Source organism: Myotis lucifugus, unplaced genomic scaffold, assembly GCF_000147115.1.
Source record: "Myotis lucifugus unplaced genomic scaffold, Myoluc2.0 scaffold_141, whole genome shotgun sequence".
NCBI lineage: Eukaryota > Metazoa > Chordata > Mammalia > Chiroptera > Vespertilionidae > Myotis > Myotis lucifugus.
This window is the reverse complement of record NW_005871189.1, coordinates 2,543,089-2,553,930: the sequence shown is the minus strand read 5'-3', so window position 1 is coordinate 2,553,930 and position 10,842 is coordinate 2,543,089. Positions and strand designations below refer to the sequence as shown.

The following is a 10,842-nucleotide window of genomic DNA, read 5'->3' as shown; positions in this document are numbered from 1 at the left end:
GAATGATTACTCTGACACATGTTTCTGTGAAAGAGGGGGCTAAGGGACTGCCTGGCTAAAGGAACCAGACAGCCTCATTTGCCTGCCTCCTTAGGCTCTTATTGTTGCAACAGCTTGAACTAAAATTAACCTCTAGATACTATCAGAAAGGCAGGTATCCTTGAGAAAACACATGTATCTGCAGTCTCCTTTAAACAAGAATGTTTTGAAGTCTAAACATAAAGATTCCAGTAAAACACCCCGGGGGCTCAGACTTGTTTGGAAAAGCAAGGCAGGGTCTGCTGCCTTTGGCAAGAATCCCTTAGAGGCCCCTGACCTTTCAGAGAATCCTCCTTACAGACTTTCCAACCAAGTCCCATGCTTCCCCACAATTTCTGGTTGCCAGGGCAATGCAGTTAAAGCCTATCATGTCTGAATTAAGTGGGAGAACACACAATGCTCTTTTTCTAAGTGATGCTCATGATTCATCAAGTTCCAAGTTTTGACATTAATCCAGATAATTGCCCTAATAGTTTCTGTCACCTTCGCCTCCTTATTCCTTAGACTGTAAATCATGGGGTTCAGCATCGGTATAAAAATGACTTAAAAGAGAGAAATCTACTTCTCCTGAAGGCCAGAGGGGCCAGAGTGGGGCTGGGTGTAAATGAAAATGGCCATGCCACAGCACAAAACAACCACTGTGAGGTGGAAGTCTTTCTTTCTTCCCTCTGTGGACCTGATCTTTAGGATGGTGGAGATGATCTTGACATAGGACAAGAGAACCAGGCAGAATGGTGACATCAGCAGGACAATGCTAGAAACCATGGTGGCAATTTCATTGAAGGAGGTGTCCACACAGGTCAGTCTGAGCACAGCTAGGATTTCACAGGATATGTGATCAATAAACTTGTTGGAGCACATGGGCAGCTGAAAGGTGATCGCAGTCTGCATGAGAGAGTTGACAGAGCCACTGACCCAAGATGTGATGGCCAACCTAGTACAGAGCCCTCCATGCATGATGACCAGGTATCGCAGGGGGTCACACACAGCCACATAGTGGTCATAAGCCATCACTGCCATTAGAACAAATTCAATCCCGCCCAATCCCAGGGAAAAAAATAACTGAGCTGCACAGCTCACGAGTGGGATTACTTTATGTTCTGCAAGGAAATGAACCAACATCTGAGGGACTATGGTTGTGGCATAAGAGACATCAACAAGGGAGAAGTTGGTGAGAAAAAAATACATGGGTGTGTGGAGTCGGCTTTCCAGTCTGATCAGAAGAACAATGAGGAAGCTCCCCAGCACTGTCACCATGTATGTGACAGAGAACAGGACAAAGAGAGACACCTGAGTGTCCCAGTCACTGGACAGGCCCAGAAGAATAAACATTTTTCCAGTAAAAAATGTGAGGATCATTAATCTGCAGAGAACATCAGGAATAACAGGAGCTTTTAAATTAAAGAACTATTGGAATAACTTCTAAAAAGAATGCATATTTTATATGAACTGTTAGACATAACTAGTTCAGATCATTTATAAGCCAAGATCATAGGTTTTGTTCCAATATGTATTATATCTACTCTGCATAAAAGAGGCTAGCCCCTTTAAAAAACATGATATGGTCTCAGTCAGTCAGTTAAATCCTAGAGAGAATGCAGTGTAATCTGGGAAGCTCTGTATCTTACCTATTTTCCAGAGCAGGAGATGATGGTAGTTGACAGTGGATGATAAAGTGATAAGCAATGAAGAAAAATATTTTTTATAAAGTTCAAGAACTACTATGCACATATGTGCTAGACCAAATTACAAAAAAGAAAAAAAATATTTGGGAGAGACAGATGTATCCTGTAGATAAGGCTGGTATCTCATGGAAAGTTCTGGAAATAGAAAACCTGAATAGGAATCCTTTTATGACTTACTGGATGTGTGAGGGGATTAAAGATTTAAATGTTTACTTACAAAATGAAATTATGTTACACAATTTACAAGTATATTTAAGCTCAAATATAAACAATTTACGAGGAAAGTAATTTATGAACTGTTACTGCTAATAGTGCTATAGTGTGGGTATCAGCTACAGCATTGGAAAGCTAGAGTAACATGGTTTGTTTGTTTTTTTTTCATGTCCCCTCCACAATTTCAGACATAAACAAACAGGAAGCAAAACCTTTAATAGATTTCAAGTCTAACAAGGTGGCTTAGATTATTTGAAGCTCCAGAGAAATATGGGGCTTTTTGAGAATCTGGTGTCTTTCAGTCTAGAATGAGAGGGAGTAGAGTGATAATTTATCTTGATTCTTTTTATTTTTCTGCAATTCTGTTTACTCATTCTGACTTGCTCTTGTTATTTTTCTACAACTCTAGCCCTTGCATATGGTCTCAGTAAATAATACAGTATGAAAATGGCTGCTAAGGCTTTCCAGTACAGAAGGAGAAAAAGAAAACAAATCTGTTCACATTTATTTTTGGTGTTGCAAAATCTTTTATTTGGCTAGAGGGTGGAATTAGAGAGCCATAAAACCCCAGAAAATTGTCACACAGATGATAGATTATCTGATTATGTTTGTTTGCCCTGTGTAAAATAGCACTTAAATCGTCATCTTTGAGGAAGTGAAGCAAATCTACCTAAGCACCTTCCCACAGAACCTACTTTCCATGGAAAATGTATCAATGAAGCTAAACCCCTACGCACATTATATTTATATTCATTTTTAAAGCTTGTAAGGACAATAGAATTATAAATTGGTTTGCACATTAGAGGTTTTCTTGATTTAAAAAATTACAGTTTCGTTTGTGCAGCTAAAAAGCAAAAGGTGTCTCAACTCAACTTTATTGCATCAGAAGTAGACATTTCCTTTTCAGTGAATTTGGCAAATATCTTTAGTGTCATCTTTGATAGATGCTGTGATTTCAAGGATGAATACTACACTTCTTTGTGCTCATGAAGTTGAAGTGAAAAAGACACAGAACAGACTGTTGTTACATCATCTGTTGCACTGTGCAAGGTGCCTGGAGAACATGCCAGCCCTTGATTCACTCTGCAACTCTCACTCACCTGGCACATCTCTCTACTACAGCCTGTGTCTCATTACAAATGAGTGACACCCTCAGGACCTAACATTTCTTGCTCTGAATCTATTCTCTTCTGCTTCCTAAGACCTAGACCAACCTACTTAGCCTCTCTGAGGTTTATACTCTTTAATATGTAACATACAGATAAAACTGGCCAACTGAAAGGGTCACTGAAGAAATCAATATGCTTCTAGTGACTGAATTAGGGCACATGTACATCATTTAGTGATGATAATTTGTTGACCTTTCATTTCAAGCTCTTCATCACATTCAGGATGTTATTCCTTCATTTATCCCCCTTCTACCAACCTGCTCTGTCTTGACCCTAATGGATTCTTCTTCCTTCATCATAAAAAAATATACAAACCCAAATTGGGGAGAGAAATATTTGTTATATAATTATCATCCTAATTCTCACTTCCTTTTACAACCAGAATTCTCAAATAATTGATGTCCACTTGCTGAGTTTATTTCCACAGAAATCTGTTTTCCACTTTAACTCATCTATAGAAATTACACACTTGAAGGTCGCTTATGACTTTCTACTCATAAAATTCAGAGACTTTTATTCTACTTTAGTTCTTTAATTACTGATTAACCAATTTAACTATTTGTTCATTCAAACTCTCAACTCTATAATACTCTTCTGTCCTTATTTTCTTTGTACTCTTAGATAATTATTTTAAATTTTAAATTATTTTGCTCCATTACTGTGAACATTTTCCAAGGTTCTGCTCTCAGAACTTGTACTTTCCTTTCTATAGCTTTTCCTTCAAGGACATAGTTCTATTACAGCAGTGGTTCTCAACCTTGGCTGCACATTAGAATCACCTGGGAATCTTTTTAAAATTCTGATTTCTGGGTCTCATCCTCCGGAAATTCTGTTTCTTTGTTACTAATGTTGTGGCCCCACCCCATAACAAAGAAACAATTTCCGGAGGATGAGGCCCAGAAATCAGGATTTTAAAAAGATTCCCAGGTGATTCTAATGTGCAGCCAAGGTTGAGAGCCATTGTATTACAGGGATTATTATAAACTCTATATAGTTCACTCTCAATTCCACTTTTATCTCCTAGACTTTTCTCCAGAAGTCCAGATGCTGTCTTCAACAGCTTAATGAATGTTTCCTAAATACTTCACCATCAACTCAACTCATCTCTCCACAACTGAACTTTCTTCTGACTCCTTTATTTCTATCAAAAACTAAAATTCTGCCACTCCCCCAAGCAATCATGTTTAATTGTTCCCATGTCAATATTCTACAGAATGAATCATCGTCTTTCAGTGTTTTATTACAGATCTCTCACCTCTCCCTTAGTCTTTTTTTTTACCATTTTATTTCATTTTTAAAAAATAAGTCTTTATTGTTCAGATTATTACAGTTGTTCCTCTTTTTTCTCCCCATAGCTCCCCTCCACCCGGTTCCCACCCCACCCCATGCCCTTACCCCACCATTGTACTTGTCCATAGGTGTTCGATTTTTGTCCAATGTCCTCCTGCACCCCCCACACTCCCTTCCCCACCGAGAATTGTCAGTCCACTCCCTTTCTATGCCCCTGATTCTATTATATTCACCAGTTTATTCTGTTCATATTTTTTATTCACTTGATTTGTTGATAGATATGTATTTGTTGTCACATTGTTGTTCATAATTTTTATCTTTACCTTTTTCTTCTTCTTCCTCTTCTTAAAGAATACCCTTCAGCATTTCATATAATACTGGTTTGGCGGTGATGAACTCCTTTAGCTTGTTCTTATCTGTGAATCTCTTTATCTAACCTTCAATTCTAAATAACAGCTTTGCTGGGTAGAGTAATCTTGGTTGTAGGTTCTTGCTATTCATCACTTTGAATATTTCTTGCCACTCCCTTCTGGTCTGCATAGTTTCTGTTGAGAAATCAGCTGACAGTCACATGGGCATTCCCTTGCAGGTAACTAACTGTTTTTCTCTTGCTGCTTTTAATATTCTCTCTTTGTCTTTTGCCCTTGGCATTTAAATTAGGATGTGTCTTGGTGTGGCCCTCTTTGGATTCCTTTTGTTTGGGATTCTCTGCACTTCCTGGACTTGTAAGTCTATTTCTTTCACCAGGTAGGGGAAGTTTTCTATCATTATTTCTTCAAATAGGTTTTCAATATCTTGCTCTCTCTCTTCTTCTGGCACCCCCATAATTCAGATGTTGGTATGCTTGAAGTTGTCCCAGAGGCTCCTTACACTATCTTCATATTTTTGGATTTGTATTCTTTTTTCTTTTTGCTTTTCTGGTTGGGTGTTTTTTGCTTCTTCGTATTTCAAATCTTTGACTTGATTCTTGGGATCCTCTAGTCTGCTGTTGGATCTCTGTATATTATTCTTTATTTCAGTCAGTGTATGGTTAATTTCTAATTGGTCCTTTTTCATATCCTTGAGGGTCTCACTAAATTTCTCAGAGCTTTCTAGAAGATTCTTGAGTAACCTTATAACTGTGGTTTTGAACTCTATATCCAGTAGTTTGCTTTCCTTCATTTCTTTCATTTGTGACATGTTTCTTTGTCTCCGCATTTTGGCTGCTTTCCTGTGTTGATAGAGTGGCTTTGTGTGCTAGGTGTCCTACAGGGCCCAGTGGCTCAGCCTCCCCAGTTATCTGAGGTGGACGCTCTTGGTGCACCCCTTTGTGGGCTGTGTACACAGTCTTTTTGTAGTTAAGCCTTGATTGTTGTTGGTATCACTGGGAGGAATTGACCTCCAGACCAATTGGCTATGAGGACCAGTTATATCTACAATGGGAGAACTGCTGTGCTGGAAACACCCTTATGGGGCAGGACTTGCTTCAGTGGGGCTTTGGTGCTCACTGAGTCTGCCCCCTGAGTGTGTCTCTTATGGATGTGAAGGGTTGTAATCTGGTATGGTCTCACTCTGACCACTGGGTACACTGGCTCTTGGATCTCCAAGGAGGTGCAAAGTCAGCCACTGCCTGAGGCCACCCAGCAGGAGCTACAGAGAGATCTTCAGATTCCTCCTATTTGTTTGGGGTTTGGAGGTGCCCAGATGAGGCGTACCTGTGAAGCAATGCAAGCTGTTGACGAGCCTTAGGCCTTCTTTTGGAAACTCTGAGGTTCTTTGACCCAGCTGCAGTTTGTTAGGTTTTAGATTGCAAAAGGCCAGGCCATTTGTATGCAAAAGCCTTTGGTCACAGCTTGGGAGGGGTTTTAAATTGGGCAGGGCAGGGTCTCAGGGAATCACGGGGTGGTGCAAACAGCAATGGTTGCCCATCAGCCCTGACCTGGATAGGTCCCTGGGTCTCTGTGTCCTGCGGCCCCGTGCAGGAACATGAACGCTGCAAGCACCTCTGAGAGAGCCGCCCTCGTGTTCCAGCCTGATGCCAGACAGTCTAGTTTCTCCCCGTATGAGTCTGGGTCCCCATAGTCTCGCCTAGAACTGGAGTTCAGAGCAGTCGGGAGTTTGTATCTCCCTCCTGATTGAAAAAGACCACAGCGTACCCAGTTGCCAGACCATTTCATGTGCCTCTGTACCTCTGCTCTCCCGCACCTCTGCACCTCCTACCAGTCTAGATGTGCTTTTCTCTTTCCCTCTAGTTGTCGAACGTCCACTCAGCCAGTGTTCCCGTGGTTCTGGATGATATCTGTTTATTCACACTACTAATATAGTAACACATGCCTTATCTCACCTCCAATAATTTGCAGCAACTTCCTTTTGAATTTGAATAACTTCAAACCAGCCTATACTCTTCCACCAGGCTGACCATTCTAAAATAAAAAATTAATGATACCCCTTATATACACAAATATCTCTTGTGATGTGTAACTGCTTACAGAATTAAGTACATCCTGGACAGGAGAGTGTCCAAAGACTCGTTGATTAAATCCTGCTTGTCTTTTATTATATTAACTATAGCATTTATTGTCATGTGTGTGTCTTAGAGCAAAGTATTCTATTGCAGACAGTCCTCGGGTTATGTTGGACTCGACGTATGTTGTTTCATGGTTACGTCACCATCTCCCACTTATTTATTAAAAAAAAAAAAGTTCCGTCATTTCAACGTATGTATATATGTGCTTTATGTTTTTTATTTTTTATTTACCACAAGTAAAGGTCAGGAATTGTTATCTTTCTTTTAAATTTTTATTACTGTTTCACTTCATTACTGCTGTGCATGTGCTCCATGTGAGTGACACAGGTGCTTATGTAGGTGGGTTCTGACTTATGCTGAAAATCGCGTTATGTCGCACCATAGGAATGGATCTCCGACGTAACCCGATGACCTACTGTATAATGTCCTGCAAATAGTTAAATACTACTCAGCCATTAAAAAGAAGGAAATCTTACCCTTTGTGACAGCACGATGGACCTGGAGAGCATTATGCTAAGTGAAATAAGCCCGTCAGAGAAAGACAAGCACCATATGATTTCATTCATATGCGGAATCTAATGAACAAAATAAACAAAATAGAAACAGGCTCGTAGGGAGCAGGCTGACAGCTGGAAGAGGGGAGTAATGGAGACACAAATTGAGCAAAAAAAAAAAAGAGAGAGAGAGAGAAAAAACTAATGGACACAGAAAACAGTATGGTGATTGTCAGGGGTGGTGGGAAGAGAGGTAAGGGGAAATATAGGGGGACTAAAAGATGACAGATGGAGACTTAACTTGGGGTGATGAGCACACAATACAATGTACAGAAGATGTATTATCAAATTGTGCACCTGAAACCTGTATAACTTTGCTATCCAATGTCACCCCAATAAATTCAATGAAAAGGAAAAAATACTTAAATATATTTCACTGATATGCTAGCTAATTTTTTTAAATATATTTATTTATTGATTTCAGAGAGGAAGGGAGAAGGAGAGAGATAGAAACACCAATGATGAGAGAGAATCATTGATTGGCTGCCTCCTGCACACCCCACACTGGGGATGGAGCCCGCAACCCAGGCATGTGCCCTTGGCCGGAATTGAACCTGGGACCCTTCAGTCCACAGGCCGATGCTCTATCCACTGAGCCAAGCCAGCTAGGGCTATGCTAGATAATTATTTTAACTCACCAAAGAGTGTATTTATAAAATTCACCACCCTGATTTTAAAATAATTTAAATTTTAATGAATTGATATCCAAGTATTTCTGCTTTGTACAATCACAGAGTCCCTTCTTGGACACCTGGTAGATTAAGAAAATAGAAATAGCATCTTCGTTTATTCCTCTTATGCTAAGATAGTCCCCTTTATAAATTTTTTAGAATAATTATTCTAAATGGGATTTTTAAAATATAAAATACCTGCCCTTATTTTGACCTTGGAAATAAAGCATGCAAGAGTAGAAAACTGAAACCCTTACAAATGGGGGAGGGATGAGGAATGACTTTGAAATTATAAGAAAAACCAGATATGAAGTATGAAGAGCAAAACCCAACTCTTCATTGTTAAAATATAACCTTTGGTGATTCTAGTTAAAAGCACCTCCATGTTCCTTCTCCCGTTGTCCAGTTATTAATATTTACAGCAAGTAGAACCAAAATGATCTCTTTCCATAACAGAGAAATTGAAACAAAAAATGTTATCGTGCCCTGACCAGTTTGGCTCAGTGGATAGAGTGTCAGCCTGCAGACTCAAGGGTCCCAGGTTCGATTCTGGTCAAGGGCATGTACATTGGTTGTGGGCACATCCCCAGTAGTGGGTGTGCAGGAGGCAGCTGATCGATGTTTCTCTCTCATCGGTGTTTCTAACTCTATCCCTCTCCCTTCCTCTCTGTAAAAAATCAATAAATATATATTTTTAAAAAATGTTATCATCTTCTTAATATAACACATTTTATATAACTCTATACAACTAACTAGAAAGTTCAACTTTAGTCAGTTATAATTTTTGGTTTAAAATAAAGAAAATCTAGTTTCAACAGCAGACTAGAAGAAGCAGAGGACCGAATTAGTGAGTTAGAAGATAAGGCAGAGAAACAAGCTCAATCTGAACAGCAACTGGAGAAAAAAATTAAAAAGCAGGAGGAGAGCCTAAGGGAGCTTTGGGACAACATGAAACGAAGTAACATACGCATAATAGGGCTGCAAGAAGGACAAGAAGAGCAGCAAGGATTAGAAAATCTATTTGAAGAAATAATGACAGAAAACTTCCCAGATATGGGGAAGAAAAAAAGTTACACAAGTACAGAGAGTCCCAAGCAAGATGAACCCCAAAAGACCCACACCACGTCATAATAACGATGGCAAATGTACAAGCTTACTTTACTACTCCAGCAACAGGAAGGAAGGTTTTTCTCCTTGCCCAGCAACAGGCCCAGCCAATGAGAAACTGCCATAACTCAACCAATGGGAAGCCACTACACCTCTACCTCCTATTTTCCTCCAATACACGTTTTACTAATAACAGATCCTGGTAACGCTCCCTTTTTCTCTATAAAGTAATTTTCCAGTCCTCTGTTCTCTGGACTTGCCTATGGTTTGCCATAGCTTGTATGTCCTGAATTGCAATTCCTCTGTCATTCCCTAATAACCCATTTTTGCTGATAAAATAACTCGCTGGGTTTTGTTTGTTTGTTTGTTTTCAGGGCTGAAAATGTGAGTTAGCAAGCTGGATACTCAGGAGAGCTGATGGTGTAAACCCATTCTAAAGGCCAACAGGCTAAAGATTGAGGAAGAACTGAGGGCAATGTCCCAGAAGAATGCTCTCTTACTGACCCAGATGATCAGCTTTTTTGTTCACAGGCACAACCACTTCTATTTCTCCCTTACCTCCTTTACTCAAAATCTGCAATGGTTTGTCCTTCACTTACTTCCCTGCCAAAGTCTAATCTCCCTCAGAACTCACCCGCAAAGCCTGGCCTGAAATTGGGGTGTATTTTTCAGAGATTTCTAGAAATAAGCAACCCAGCCTCCCAGGCACAGAGGGGTAGTTTCTGGCTACAATTCATTTGAGGGTGAAAAGCAAAGCCAGTGTCTGGGCAGTTTGTGCAGTTGAGTGGGGTATCTCAGGGAACCTGTGGAAACACATGGGGATTTAAGGATTGCAGACTGAGTGTTCCTAAAAGACTGGGGATCCTTGGCATTGAGCTTTTTCTCCTTCTCATTCTCTCTGCCAAGACAGCTGCATTTCTCTCCTGCTATATCCCTCCTCCTCTCAGAAACTGACAGTGAGCAAGGACACATGCCTGCCTGCTCCCACTCTCTTCCAGACACACCCCCAGAGTCCACCATTTTTAGTTGGTGGTGTTCTCTCTGTGTATTTTGTCACAGTTTACAGCTAAAACATATCATCCAATCTCCTCCTTTATTTAAAAAAGGTATATTGAAATGCAGGCAGCAGAAAGTGTTAGCACAGGCAGGGATGAGCATGACCTTGACATTCAGAGGCCCACTTAAGGCTCCAGTGCTTTCAGTACAATATCCCCGAGGACTAGACTTTGCTCTCTGTGTGTGTGTGTGTGTGTGTGTGTATTGGGGGCTGGGAGTGTGTGTGTGTGTGTGTGTGTGTGTGTGTGTGTGTGTGTGTGTGTGTTTTGGGGGCTGGGAGAAGACAGAGCCAATAAAAACTGCCACCTCCTCCACCCTGCAAGCACACACAGATTACAGACCTCAGCCAGCAAATCACTGCCGATGGGGGCCAGGCTGTTTTGCTCAGTTCTTCTTCCCCAGATGCTTCCTCTCACCCTACGCCCCTCACCCCCTCCTCCTCTGATGTCACTGACAGGCTCTTTGTGGCCTGGCTCTGGAACTAGCCAATAAAGTTTAGCCTGGGTGAGGGCCTGGAGAGGAAAGAGGAGAGAGTGAAGCCCGCGCAGACTG

The 10,842-nt window shown here is 40.7% G+C and overlaps 1 pseudogene; it reads right to left on the bottom strand.

Annotated features, from left to right (window-relative positions):
* Positions 1 to 582: 582 nt before the first annotated feature.
* Positions 583 to 1,371, bottom strand: LOC102425161 (annotated as a pseudogene).
* Between the last annotated feature and the right edge of the window lie 9,471 nt (positions 1,372 to 10,842).